This window comes from Haliotis rubra, unplaced genomic scaffold (assembly GCF_003918875.1).
Source record: "Haliotis rubra isolate DU_JTF1 unplaced genomic scaffold, ASM391887v1 Scf344, whole genome shotgun sequence".
NCBI lineage: Eukaryota > Metazoa > Mollusca > Gastropoda > Lepetellida > Haliotidae > Haliotis > Haliotis rubra.
In genome coordinates, this window is record NW_025767018.1 from 827,850 (window position 1) to 842,372 (window position 14,523).

The following is a 14,523-nucleotide window of genomic DNA, read 5'->3' on the forward strand; positions in this document are numbered from 1 at the left end:
CTCCACACAGCTTTGAATAGTGTTTTCTTCCTCCACCGAAAAGTTCCTACTTCTTTTCTTTCTTGGTTTTAGGTTTTCAGGCGGTGATATCTCGTTTGGTGCCTCCATTTCTGACATTGGCGGAAGTAAACAAACTATAGCATTATGGGATTGATAGAACTTTAACCACGACTTTAACCACGACGTTAAAGATAACCATGACGTTAGTAAACGGCAGTGTTAAACATGGACTGTGCAACGCTCTTTTAACGTTCGGTTAGCTAACGGCGGGTTAAGGATTTAACAGTCGGTTAAGAGTTAACCGAGTGTTAAGATAACCGTGTTTTGAACAACCGGGCCCAGGTCACTTAAATGTCAAGGCCATCTATGGCCGACAAGTGAGTATGATATTGCCGATGGTTTGGGAGAAAATGCCTGCTTACTGTCGAGGAAATGATCAGTAGATGTTGCAATAAGTTTGTAGACCTGTGGAATGCCGCTGCCAATCGAATCTAGCCCTACATAGGTGTTGTCAACGTGGCTGGAATTAATAAACGAATTTAAAAGGTGAGCTTTCGCTGTCTTGGGTGATCCATGATTTTGGCTTGGAATTGCGGAGGTAACTGTTTTCGGTGAGTCGTGGCGTATAACTTTTGAAATAATGATCCAATTGTGACCATTTATAGCTCATTTTGTAGGGAAATCATCTCGCTTTTGATCTGTAGGCCTCGACGGGGCCTTAAAAATAGTTTACGTGGTGAAATCTAACTTTGATTGAGGAGGGGGTGGTTCCGTCGTTACATCCCTTTGCTTTTATATAGTACTAGGGTAGGGTCTATATACCTATATGTCTTTCTAACACTGTTTCTAAGCGTGACACGCCCCTGTGGTTTACTTGGCAAACAGAGGCCTCATAATGGCATAACATTTTAGCACTTATAGAGCGGGTTATACATTCATTGTAAGAAAAATGAGTGTATTTTTTCAAACACTGATATTAAGTAATAAATAAATTCCATTTTGGTTCCCATAAGAAAAAACGTGATTTTTTCGTCTACACTTCACCTTTAAGAAGTAATCATTTTGTCAATATGTAATTGTATTGTTTAGTGTCACGTCACCCTAACCCTAACCAAAAGTAATCTCCCATGCTTTTATTAGTTTCAAAGATGGCGGAAGGTATCCGGTATTCTGTAATCTTACCCAACTAAAGTGGTAGTGAGTGAAGTTTAAGGCTTGATTCATCTAAACGCGGACACATCCAATGGAAATCATTATGCGGATTTGTGCATAAATGAATAAACTGCTGCTACAACGTAGTACAAGTCAGATTTAGATTTTTTGGCAAACGTGTTTCATGAATTTATACAGTCCGTTCCGACTTGAAACTCGTCGGAAGTCTGCGCCGAGAAATTAGGCTTCATCGGTTAAACGTTGGGTGGGCCATAGTAAATATTTGACAATAAATGACTGACTGACTGACTGAGTTTAGTTTTACGCCGCTTTTCGCAATATTCCAGCAATATCACGACGGGGGACACCAGAAATGGGCTTAACACATTGTGCCCATGTGGGGAATCGAACCCGGGTCTTCGGCGTGACAATAAATGAGCCTTACCACGACATTTAACATTGTTGAACTATGTCAGGAGGAAGCATGGTCCAGCATATAACTAGACGACTTTGCACCTATACAGGGCTCCAGATAAGGGCCGTATCGGCGTATGTAGGGATAAAATAAATGCACGATACGGTAGGAAATAATTTAGAAAACGTAGCACATACGCACCACAGCAATGCTGTACGGACTTGGAATCATTTACAGACGTATTTATCTGAAAAAGTGTTGTTTTATTGTTTATTGACCTGTTTACACAAGAGTAGCAATGGTGTGGTGCATATATGAAACGAAACACAGGATTACTGATACGCCATTAATTTCCATTCAGTATACTCAAAATGTACTCTTAAGTTTTTCCAGTACTCCTATATTGAAAAAATAAGGAGTACGTACTCCTGATGTTGAAAAATTATCTGGAGCCCTGCCTATATACCAAGGTGTAGGCCTTGGCAGGAATACGAGTTTATTCATATGAACTAGAGGCAGCGTTGCCTTGCTCCGAGAAGCGCATCCGACCCCAACAACGAGCAATGCGAGCATGGTCGACAATGGAGATAGCGAACGGTAACATATGATATGGATACTTACGATCATGAACAAACGAGACACAGCTCCAAGATTAGATGATATTGGATGCTCTACCTTCGAATTGTAATATGTTGCATTTACTTACGTTCTAGTGCCACCACTATATACGACCTCAGACATCGGCGTGAACAATAATATGACGACCACATTTTCCGTTGCGAGCGCCTGTAGCTATTTTTAGAAAAGACTGGTTTCCTGCCTCTCTCCTCAAGGTCGCGTACCGATCCGTCGAATTTCTGATTTCAAAGTAGTAAAATGCATTCGACGGATGAGCACTGTGATCTTAGCTATTAATTAGTTATCCAAACATTGGATCATACCAAGAAAAAGACGCAAGGGGTGTTGGATGGTTTGACTCTCTTTATTTTTGTACTTTTGTACTTATCTTTGCCTACTCGTATGATACAATGAGAAATTGACGCATTAAATATATGTTTGGAGTCTCTTTATATTTGTACTTTTGTAGAAAATTAAAATTGATGCATTAACCCTTGCCTTATGGAGCGGGTTCCAAACGGACCCAAAGGCTATAAATATTGTGATAGAATCGCTCAGTGCAGTAAACTATCTTCATGGGACGTATCTTTTCAAAAATCAGGCTTAAGATTTAGAAAGAATTTCCATTATAAAGTAGTTGATGTGTTATTGCACATACCCTACTGAGGACTGACTGGGCCCATGCAGACCCCACTGACAAATCTTTGACCAGCATTTAGAATGGCTCAAGGCAATCAGATTCATTTAACCTTTTTTGCGGGTCTTCTGTGACCTGTGTGCCTATAGCACATTCTAAATGGATTAACAAAACTTATTTGAACTGATGCAACGGGAGCTTGGTTTTGATCACTCTGATGAAAATGATGGTGGAACTGATGACGATCATCAACCATCTGAAGGATCTACAAGCACATATTGCTACTGTGACCTAGAGGATGACCCTACTTCCGACACCTTAATTAATGTACTTAGACTCTCCCAGGATTAGCACAGAACCATTCAAGCATGATTCGACGGATCGGCACTGCTGACTGTTCAAAAATCGACGGTTTAGTCTTTATTCGCCTACAAAAACAATGTAGGCGAATTGGGATTAGAGAATGCACCCCTACTCTTATAATGAACCTGACTCACTGAGTCTTGATCGACTGTTGTTATAAGGATATGTAGTTGAGTAAACAGGATTAGTGCGTCCACTGAGAAGTTAAAACAGGGTTAAAATAACATGACAGGGATTAATGCATGCGATGATGAGATGTAGTTAATCTTCACAACCGCAGAGATGATGGATATCCTTGCTGTGGCTGAAACAGTGTACATGGATGGAACATGTTATGTGTGCCCTAGTCTCTGGACCCTAGTGGTGGTCCGATTAATTGAAATAATCGAATATTGGTCGCAGTGACTAAACGACCAAGCAATCGATCATGATTTCTCATAATCGAACACAAACAATTCTGGAACACTTGTTTTCATCAACAATATTTTTCACAAGGTTGGTTTTATCTATTACATTTCATAAGCACTACAAGCTTGTTCCAAGTCGTGATTGAATTCATCTTAAAGACACCAAGAAATTTATGTTCCTAACATACTAGTCATCCTTTAAAGATCTGAAATTTTGCCCCAAACACCCCCCAAATAACTACGTTTTTTCCTTATTTTTTTGTGTGCATTAACAAATTCATAAATGACGCTAACCAATTATTTTCGATGATTAGGAGATTTTAACCAATTCCTAACACTACTGGACCCAAGTGTATGTTTTGCACTGCCTTGTACAGGACCAGATGTATCCAGTTGCCTTTTCCCTACTTTTCAGCAAATCCCGTGACACATATATCAGACTGTTTACTCACTTAAAGGATATTGTGCTTACAACGGTCGGTGTCAATCTCTCCCCTGCAAACAGACTACGAAGCTGCTGCCATTGGTGCCATCGAAACAGTGTTCCCCAGGTGCTGATATCCGTGGCACGCAGACAGATCAATCATGGAGTAGCTGTCCGCCCCAAATCAAGGATCTACCAAAACCTGGAGAGTCGCTTGGACAGACTTAAAGAGCAACTTGCTTCTGGGAGAAAATCACCTCTTCAATTCCTTGACGCAGCTGGTCACCTTATCAACTTGAAGTGAGAATGGACAATGTCACGATTGTGATCAGAAAATGATGAGTAACAGAAATAAATAAATTCTTTTTGTTCTTCAACTACTTCAACTAGAAGAGTCCGTTTTAGATCATAGGGGTGCCACTAGCTCACCATTGCGTAATCAACAGTCAACGGACCATGACATGTTGTTTTAAGACTGTAGGCGAAATGGGATGTAGGCGAAATGAGAACATACCAATCCTCCTCAACGACGTGTCCCCTAGCGGCTCCCAGTAGCGAAGGCAGTGGAGCGCCAGCGCAGAATACCCGAGGAACCAGGCTGACACGTTACCAGTGACCGGGGACGGTCTGTTTTTACTGCGACCCGGGAATGCTAAAAACTCGGGCCAAGAAAAGTCGGTCCGGGCCTCCGGGTAATATTAAAAGGGATTACAGAATATTAAAACGAAACCTGCGCATTTGAGTAGATAAACTTCCAACATTCACAAATGTATAGTTTGACTGAAAGTGTACAATTAACGATGAAATAAAAGGAAAACTATGACTACATATCAATGATCCCGTAGAAACGCCACCGTTTTGTTGCTATTTACAAGTTTTCTTTGATATGTTTTTGTGAGAAGGTTACTTACTGCCCTAAGCTTGTGACGTCCTCGACCTCCTTTCACAAAGCACTAAAGTGATCGGAAGTCACTAAGGTAACTTAGTGCAATGTTAAAGAATGGGAGTTAAGGTTAACCTTAGTAAAGGTGGCTTCGTGGACAGGAAGTGTCGAGCGTGTTTTTACTTCTTTCTTTTCTTAATTAACCTGTTGGTGCTCTCTAATTAATTCTTTTTGCTCAGGCTGAATCAGCACATGATGTCTATGTTAATGCGAAGTGGATGGTGAATATCAATGGGCAAATATGACATGGTTAAATATAGTTTAAAGCACTTATAGCTTTGGTAATTTACTAGAGTTACACGTGAAAGGCAATATGGTATTATATCTACCTAAATACCACTTCATGGAGTCTTATCGCGTAGTATTTGAAGCAAACATGTCGCTCAAAGTGAAGCCCTCTTTCTTACATTCTCAACAAAAACTCCGTCCAGTTTTCCGTCCGGCTTGGCCCGGGTTCTCAAAAGCAACTTAAAACTCACACATGTATCTTGAATTGTGTTTAAATCCATAGATAAGCATTATATATACCTAAATAGCATCTATAGTGTCTCAAAGCACTATGCCCGGCCCGGCCCCAGTTTTAGGCAATATCATTATGAATTTAACCTCGTGTATATTTATAGCGTGGCAATGATTAACAATTTTTGACAATAATCATTTGATGGTTATATTGTTATAGTTAGTTATTAGGAAATTATCTTTATCGAATTACATATTAATTCAGGCTCTCAATCCCTTACTGATCAAATATACTATCTCGAACTTAATCAGTCACCTAACCTAAGGTTTCAAGTCGTACGTTTTATATATATTGAAAGCCACTAAAAACGCAATTGGTATTTGTTGTCCTGGAACTTACAAAAGTTTTATTGAAGATTTTTTCCTGAGATACAGAGGATGTAGGGATAAAAGGCTGTTATTCTGGCCCATTTCGAGTTCGAGTCCCGGAGCATTCCCCTCACATGAACTTTGATACTTAAAACTGAACCTTTGGCATTTCTCGTAAACACAACCACATTCATGAAACACGTTGTGCACATGCATTACCTGCACCCAGGCCCTTTAAAAGCACAAGGAATTGTGGAACTCAATCACTTTGAGAAAATGCCACACTTGACACAAGACGAAAGGAATCAGGTTATCGGTATGGTCAGCCAAGGTGCTTCAGATGTGATGATTGCCAGGCACTTTAATGTGCATCCATCCACTGTAAGTCGACTCAGACAACGTTTTCGGGCTACCGGAAGTGTTGCTGATCGTCCGCGACCTAGTGCACCACCTGTGATAAGAGCTCGACAAAACCGCAATATCCGAGTTTCACACTTGCGGAATCGGTTCCAGATAGCTGATGATTAGGCAAGGAGGTCAATTGGGACAAGTCAACGTCATTTCAGCGTCCAAAAGGTGCAAGGACGCCTTGCTGCCTTCAACATCCGGTGTCGTCACCCGTACCGTGGTCCAACCTTACTGCATCGCCACAGACTTGCCAGACAGCGATGGGCAGCAAATGGGGCCAATCTTGGCAACAGGACATGACCAGATGTAATTTTTTCAGATGAATCCAGGTTTAACTTATCCTTTGCAGATGGACGTCAACAGATTTATCGACATAAAGGAGAAAGACTTGCGCCAAACTGTGTCCTCGAACATGATCGTTTTGGAGGGGGTGGTGTCATGACCAGACCACAGACCATCAGAGGCTGCAGACCATCCAACAGCTGTGTTCCTGAGAAATGTGTGTCTTTCAATGCCCCAAAGACTGCGAGCATGTCTTGCAGCGCACGGCGGACACACACGATATTGGCTGCAAGTGACCCCTCCTTTGTGTGATGTCGTTGTTGCGTCACTGATGTTGTTGTTGACTGGACATTTTCAGATGATTATTCACAGATGTTCACTTAAAACATATCTGCCAGTTAGGTTTATATATGTTCAAATTAGTGTGAGTAAGTAAAGAAAGTATGAATGTCATATTGCATTTTTAATGGCTTTCAGTATATAATCAGCAATGTTTCAGCAATATCACCACTGATGACATCAGATATGGGCTTCACACGTTATACCCATATAAGGAATCGAGCCAGGGTTGACGAGCGAACGCTGTAACCACTAAGCTAGGCCATTGTTGAAACTGAGGATATCTAACCCATATTGTCTGTTTGAAAGTAACAAATGCCAAAACATGCGAGAAAACAAACTAACCTTTGTGTAACTTTGTTTTAACATCAGCTATATGGATCTACATGTAATTGTGTGACACAATAATTTACTTTGAAACGTTATTTTTAACATTATGATCAACCTCGTTTGGTGACCGAAAACACGATCCGTGTAGACCGGGGTTAGAACACGGTCTTCAGCAACCAATGCTTGTCGTAACAAGCGATTAACGGGATCGGATGGCCAGGCTCGCGGACTTGGTTGATACATCACATCGTATCCCAGTTGCGTAGATGGATGCTAGCAATGTCAATCACTGGCTTGTCTGGTCCAGGCTCAGTTATTTACAGACTGTCATCATATTACTGGAAAAGTGATGAGTGCCTCGTTACACAAAGGACAAACAAACAATCTCGGAGTAGGATGTTAAACTTAAGTTCGACAGTTGGTGTTAACAGACACACCCAACAACGATAGAACAGAATTCAATATATATTGAACGTTAGCCTGACCAAAACTTTGGTGATGATTGACATTGGGGGATGGGGGACTGCTGAGTGATGATCGAGGTTTGGTGGAACTAGTGGGTGATGATCAACGGTTGGCAGAACTGCTGGGTGATGATCGACGGTAGGCAGAACTGCTGGGTGATGATCAATGGTAGGCATAACTGCTGGGTGATGATCGACGGTTGGCAGAACTGCTGGGTGATGATCGACGGTTGGCAGAACTGCTGGGTGATGATCAACGGTTGGCATAACTGTTGGGTGATGATCGACGGTTGGTGGAACTACTGGGTGATGATCAACGGTTGGCATAACTGTTGGGTGATGATCAACGGTTGGTGGAACTACTGGGTGATGATCAACGGTTGGCAGAACTGTTGGGTGATGATCAACAGTTGGTGGAACTACTGGGTGATGATCGATGGTTGGCAGAACTGCTGGGTGATCATCAACGGTTGGTGGAACTGCTGGATGATGATCAAAGGTTGGTGGAACTACTGGGTGATGATCAACGGTTGGCAGAACTGTTGGGTGATGATCAACAGTTGGTGGAATACAGGGTGATGATCAATGGTTGGCAGAACTGCTGGGTGATGATCAACAGTGGGGAGAACATCAAGGTGATGATAGAGTTTAAATGGAACTGTTGGCTGATGATCGACGATTGGGTTAATTACTGAAAAATGATCGACGGTGGAACTGCTCTGTCTGTCTGTCTGTGTGTGTGTGTGTGTGTGTGTGTGTGTGTGTGTGTGTGTTGTTTGTTTGTTTTGGGGTGGGGTGGGGGTGAACTGAGTGTTGATCGATAGTTGTAACTGGTGGGTGTTGTTCGATAGTTGATGGAACTGCTGGTTGATTACCGACTGTGGGGAGATCTACTGGACAATTGAACTACTGGGTGATGATTGGCGGTTTCCTCAAAGGAATCTCTATCCAATGGTCCTCGTCATTCTTGAAATCATTTGTTTCTTCAACATCGTGTTCATTTACCTTCAGTCATGAACTAAACATTGGAAAGAGCATACTATTTCTCAGTAAATCATTTCGATGAGAGTAGGTAACATTTACTGATGTTATGTTGGTTAACCATGTAACTTGTGTAGTGTTCGCAGTTGTCTTTTCTTTGTAATACAGACATGCAGACACACACCCATGCATATATACACTAAGTGATGTACATACACACACATCCATCCATCCATCCATTCCTTCTGCCCATTTCCTTCAATGTAAACCTTTTTAGATGATAATAATTTGATTATATACGCAAGTCGTTAGTCACATTAATTGTTTGTACATATGTCATTTGTAATAGAAACATATGTTTTCCAATTCAAAGAAGATGTAAACTTGATACTATAATAACCTTGACCTGAAGTAGTAACCTTTTTAAGCTGCAGTCATGGAGATGACAGTCGGAGACACGAGGATAGGTGGTGATTGTGAGTGATGGACCTTGGCTCTTGGCCTCTCAGCTTCTGTCTGTAGTTCCTGGGTGTTGTGCCGGAAATCGAGGAGTTCCTCCATGATTTTTAGTAACCTTTACCTGAAATAACCTTTTAAGATTTTTGTTTGGTCTAGGAAACTATAATACCAAGAAATTGTTGCCGGTGAATTAGCTTAGGACCGCAACACCTTCAAATAACCAAGAGAAGCATCGATTAGTGGCCAGTCTTTATTCGGTGCATTTCATGAGTCATTTACATCTCATAATATAACATCACCAAAATCACAATATTGGACAATTAATATATTCTGAGAATCATGAATTAAGAATGACATAACCCTTACTGACAATGCCAAACGACATGTTATTGAAGGGGTAAAATGTACTGGAATTGCATAATGTCTGAATTAAATTAAACTAAACTAACTAGAATGCAAATATTTCCTGGAGTACTTAACCCGTACTGCATAATTCAAATGATAATAGTGGTATTTACCAACAGTATGGAAAGCAATAGAAAACAGGGAAATGTGAACATAATTTAAGAGCATACAATGAATGAAGTAAACACGACTTAAAATACCAAGAGAAGCAACTATTAGTGGCCAGTCTTTTTTCGGTGCATTTATGAGTGATGGTTAGTACATAAAGATTATCAAGTACACTTTGATTTAGCAATCAAGGCGAGCGTTTATCAACACTAATGGATTCTAGACTTGGGACGGACCATGCGTGTAGTCTTGAAGCTTAACACGGAATGCTAATTACCTTACAACTTGGAAAGTGAAGATTAACCACTGAGACAGCCTTTGGTATTCTCGTTATTGAGTAAAATAAACAAAATGTGCTGTTTCGTCCTATTTTACAAGGTCACAATTTTTCATATAAGATTGAAGAAAAATGACGCATTTTAAAACTATGATATAATCAAGATAAGTATAAAATGATCAGTGGATTTTGACATTTGAGCTTTAAAGGCAGATGATGGGAATCTAATCGATGATATATCCACAATACTTATACAAATGTATATTCAGATATATCAGGAGAACAAATGAAATCATCATTAACACTACAGCCATGCCTCAACAGGGATATCCTCCTCCTCCTCAAACATGTTAGTGACATTTAATTATCAACAGATATCACTTGGGGGTGGTTACTCTCACCAGTTCCAGCGGTCATGTCGCCACACAGTACTACATAAAAATCTCTAAACTAAGACAAACAAGAAGACAAAGTCATCAATATCCCCTGCAATGGCAAAATACTCTTCATGATTATGTCTACGAGTTATGATTATGTCAAATATTTAGGTGTGTATATAGAAAAGTGGAAGGAGAGTATTGAAAGGTTTTAAAAGTTCTGCTCCACAAAGGAGCACTATCACCAATTTCAGTCTAAGTCAAACTTCTTGCCATGGAAATGACAAAAATATTTCATTCAGAATTCCCAAACTACCAAAATGCACCTGTACACCACCAGATCTATCTATGTGCCAAGTTTGGTGAAGAAATAGAGAATGGATTTAGAGTTCTGCTCCGGAAAAGAGCACAACCACCAATTTCAGTCAAAGTCGAACTTGTTGCCATGGAAACGCCAAACATATTTTATTCAGAATTCCAAAACTACCAAAAGGCACCAGTACACCACCAGATCTATCTATGTGCCAAGTTTGGTGAAGAAATAGTGAACAGTTTTAGAGTTCAGCTCCGGAAAAGAGCACTACCACAATTTCAGTCTAAGTCAAATTGTTGCCATGGAAACGCCTAATTATATTTTATTCAGAATTCCCAAACTACCAAAAGGCACCAGTGGACCACCAGATCTATCTATGTGCCAAGTTTGGTGATGAAATATTGAACGGTTTTAGAGTTCTGCTCCGGAAAAGAGCACTACCACTAATTTCAGTCAAAGTCCAACTTGTTGCCATGGAAACGCCAAACGCAGACACCACCAGAGAGTCGTCCAAACTCGGACAATTTTACTGCTGCGCTATAAAAGATATCATAGTCATGTTACCAATCAACATCGGAAATATTGTCAACAAATGTTTCTACAAGACATACAATTTTGAAATGGCGTAAATAATTGAAAAAGTCATTGTCATACATTTTGGATTTTATACCATTCACATTCCAGAAAAGAAAGTTAAAAGTTCCATCACAACACTGATATTCAGAATAATCAGACGGGATTCTAGTTTGAATCCTTTCGCGTTTCTGCAGGGAGTTTGCAGGTGTACATCCTTTTCCAAACCAAACACGGTGATAGTGTCCACAGATTGATTGAAAAGTGAATCTGCATGTTATTCTGTAAGAGTACATGACATTTGTCACACATCGAACACAATCTAAAGGCGTGATTCCTTTGTGAATCCTCTCGTGTGCGTGTAGATGAACTGATTCCGTATTTTTGCCCCACATTCAAGCAGGAATGTGATTCAGCAGGCTACTTGATTTTGTAAATTTCCTCAAACTTTCAATACATTGATAAGGTCTGATTCCTGTGTGAATGTTTTCTCACACACAATGCACTCATGGGGCTTGATTCCACTGTGAATCCTCATGTGTTTCTGAAGATTACCTGATTGTGTAAATGTTTTCTCACACACAATGCACTGATGAGGTTTGATTCCACTGTGAATCGTCACGTGTATGTCTTTGTAAATTTGTTCCCATGTTCAACTCATCCATAAGGCTTAATTCCACTGTGAATTCTCATGTGTTCTTCAAGGTCACTTGAACGTGTAAACTTTCTCCCACATTCAACACATTCATGAGGCTTCATTCCACTGTGAATCTTCATGTGATTCTGCAGGTTACTCGATCGTGTAAATTTTTTCAAGCATTCAATACATTCATGGAGCTTCATTCCACTGTGAATCCTCATGTGTACCTTCAGATCGCCTAAACGTGTAAATTTTTTCAAGCATTCGATACATTCATGAGGCTTCATTCCACTGTGAATCCTCATGTGTGTCTGCAGTTGACTTGATTCTGTAAAATTTTTCAAGCATTTGATACATTCATAAGGCTTGATTCCACTGTGAATCCTCATGTGTCTCTGCAGGTTATCTGATCGTGCAAATTTTTTCAAGCATACATTACATTCATAGGGCTCGATTCCTGTGTGAATCGTCATGTGTGTCTTCAGATCACCTGAACATGTAAATGTTTTCAAGCATTCGATACATTCATAAAGTTTGATTCTACTGTGAATCCTCATGTGTCTCTGCAGGTTATCTGATCGTGCAAATTTTTTCAAGCATACATTACATTCATAGGGCTTGATTCCTGTGTGAATCTTCATGTGCGTCTTCAGTTCACCTGAACATGTAAATGTTTTCTCACAAACAATGCAGCGATGAGGCTTGATTCCACTGTGAATCCTCATGTGTGTCTGCAGATTACTTGAATTTGTAAATTTTTTCCCACATTCAACACATTCATAAGGCTTAATTCCTGTGTGAATCCTCATGTGTCTCCGTAGGTGACCTGATTGTGTAAATGTTTTCTCACACACAATGCAGCGATGAGGCTTGATTCCACTGTGAACCCTCATGTGATCCTGCAGGTCACTTGATCGTGTAAATGTTTTCTCACACACAATGCAGCAATGAGTCTTGATTCCACTGTGAATCCTCATGTGATTCTGCAGGTGACCTGATTGTGTAAATGGTATTTCAAACATATTGCACTGATGAGGCTTGATTCCACTGTAAATCCTCCTGTGATTATACAGTGTCCCTGATTGTGGGTTTTTCTCCACATTCAACCAGAGACCATATAATAGATTTTCTCTGATTCAACACATGAGTATGGGTGGATTCCACAGTGTCACGGTGTCAGCAGATTATCTGATTGTGAAAATATTTCTCCTCATATTTCCCAAGATTAGCTGACCTGTGATTCCACTGTGAATCTTCATGTGATTCTGCAGGTTACCTGATTGTGGAAATGTTTTCTCACACACAATGCACTGGTGAGATTTGATTCCACTGTGACTCCTCATGTGGTTCCTGAGTATCTGATAGTGTAATTTCTTCCCACATTCAACACATTGGTAAGGGTTGGTTCCACAGTGAATACTGATGTGTGTTTGCAGAGTATCTGATTGTGAAAATGGTTTTCCACATGTTTGCCAGGATTAGCTGATAGTGTTAATGTTTTCCTACATTCAACATGCCGATATTGAGACGGTTTGTAAATAATCGAGTCTGGACCAGACAATCCAGTGATCAACAGCATGAGCATCGATCTGTGCAATTATGCTGATAAGGCTCCGCCATGATAGAGAATTTTATATGTGCCTGCAGATTATCTGATTGTGAAAATGTTTTTACACGTTTCCAAACAGTAGCTGATAGTGTGAATGTTTTCCGATATTCAACATGTTGATAAGGCTCCGCTTTGATAGAGATTATTTTTTTTCAAGTCATCTGATTTAGAAAATGTTTTCATGCACTCACTACACTTTTGACACTGCCTTGTTGGACCACAATTGTTTCACATATTTCCAGGGTTCCAATTACTAGATCATTTATGAGATCACCAGTTTCCAGGGTTCCAATAGCGGGTTCTTCCTTGAGATCACCTGTTTCCAAGGTGTCAATAAAATATCTTTTTTAATATATCCTGTTTCCAGCAAACACTTTAACAGATTTCATTGGTTTCAGTGACAGAAAGGATTCTGTGGATTGCTTTCAACTTCCATCATTAACCTGTGGATGTTATGGTGTTTACTGAAAACATAAGAAAGGTTGTCACACTCCTATAGCATCTAGGGTAGAGCCCATACACAATATAATGGCTTGACATTTTAGCATGATAACAAACATGATACCACAAAAATGTTTTCCCCTACACAACACACTATATTCTACTTAGCGGGGTGATTTTATTAGCCTCTTGCAGTAAGTGCCGAAAAAGTCAGAACTCTCCATCAAGTGAAAGCAGAAAACCACTGCGCTCCACAGCGGAGGGCACTTCCGGAGCGTTGGGCACGCCACTTTACTGAGGCTGGCAATTTGGCAGTATCTCTGGGAAGGCGTATTGTTGTGTTGTTGGCTGTCACAGTTACAGTGGAAAAGTAGTTAATGGCAGGTCTGTAAGTTTACATCGTTTCCCATCCGGTAAATCATCAAAACATCGGAAGCTAAGAAGTAATTGGTTGTAAAGAATCAGTCAGAAGAACTTCAGCATAAAGGTCATGGCTGCAGGTGTATTTTCCCCAGGGAGGGAATGGGCCCACCCGTGAAGTAAACCTGCCATCTATATTTGCACACAAAGTCTTCAAAACTACCAAGGTAAGTTTAAAGTTACCTTTATGAAAGCTGTTCACTATTTCAATGAAAATTCTATCAATACAGAAAATGTCATTAGATACCAAACATAAATATTCAAAGTGATCATGCTGATTATTATATCGATTTGACTATCAGTTAAGCTA

The 14,523-nt window shown here is 40.2% G+C and overlaps 1 protein-coding gene across 2 annotated transcripts in view; it reads right to left on the minus strand.

Moving 5' to 3' along the window:
- The window catches only part of LOC124284772 (gastrula zinc finger protein XlCGF8.2DB-like), a 54,480-nt gene that overhangs the window by 24,314 nt on the left and 15,643 nt on the right, over positions 1 to 14,523 (minus strand). Inside the window, exon 1 of one of the 2 annotated variants that reach the window (XM_046720886.1) lies at positions 2,274 to 2,348. The exons of the other annotated variant lie outside the window; for it this stretch is intronic. The gene's annotated coding sequence lies outside the window, so the exon portion shown is untranslated. Of the gene's footprint in view, positions 1 to 2,273; positions 2,349 to 14,523 lie in introns of those variants that run through there. 2 annotated transcript variants of the gene reach the window in all.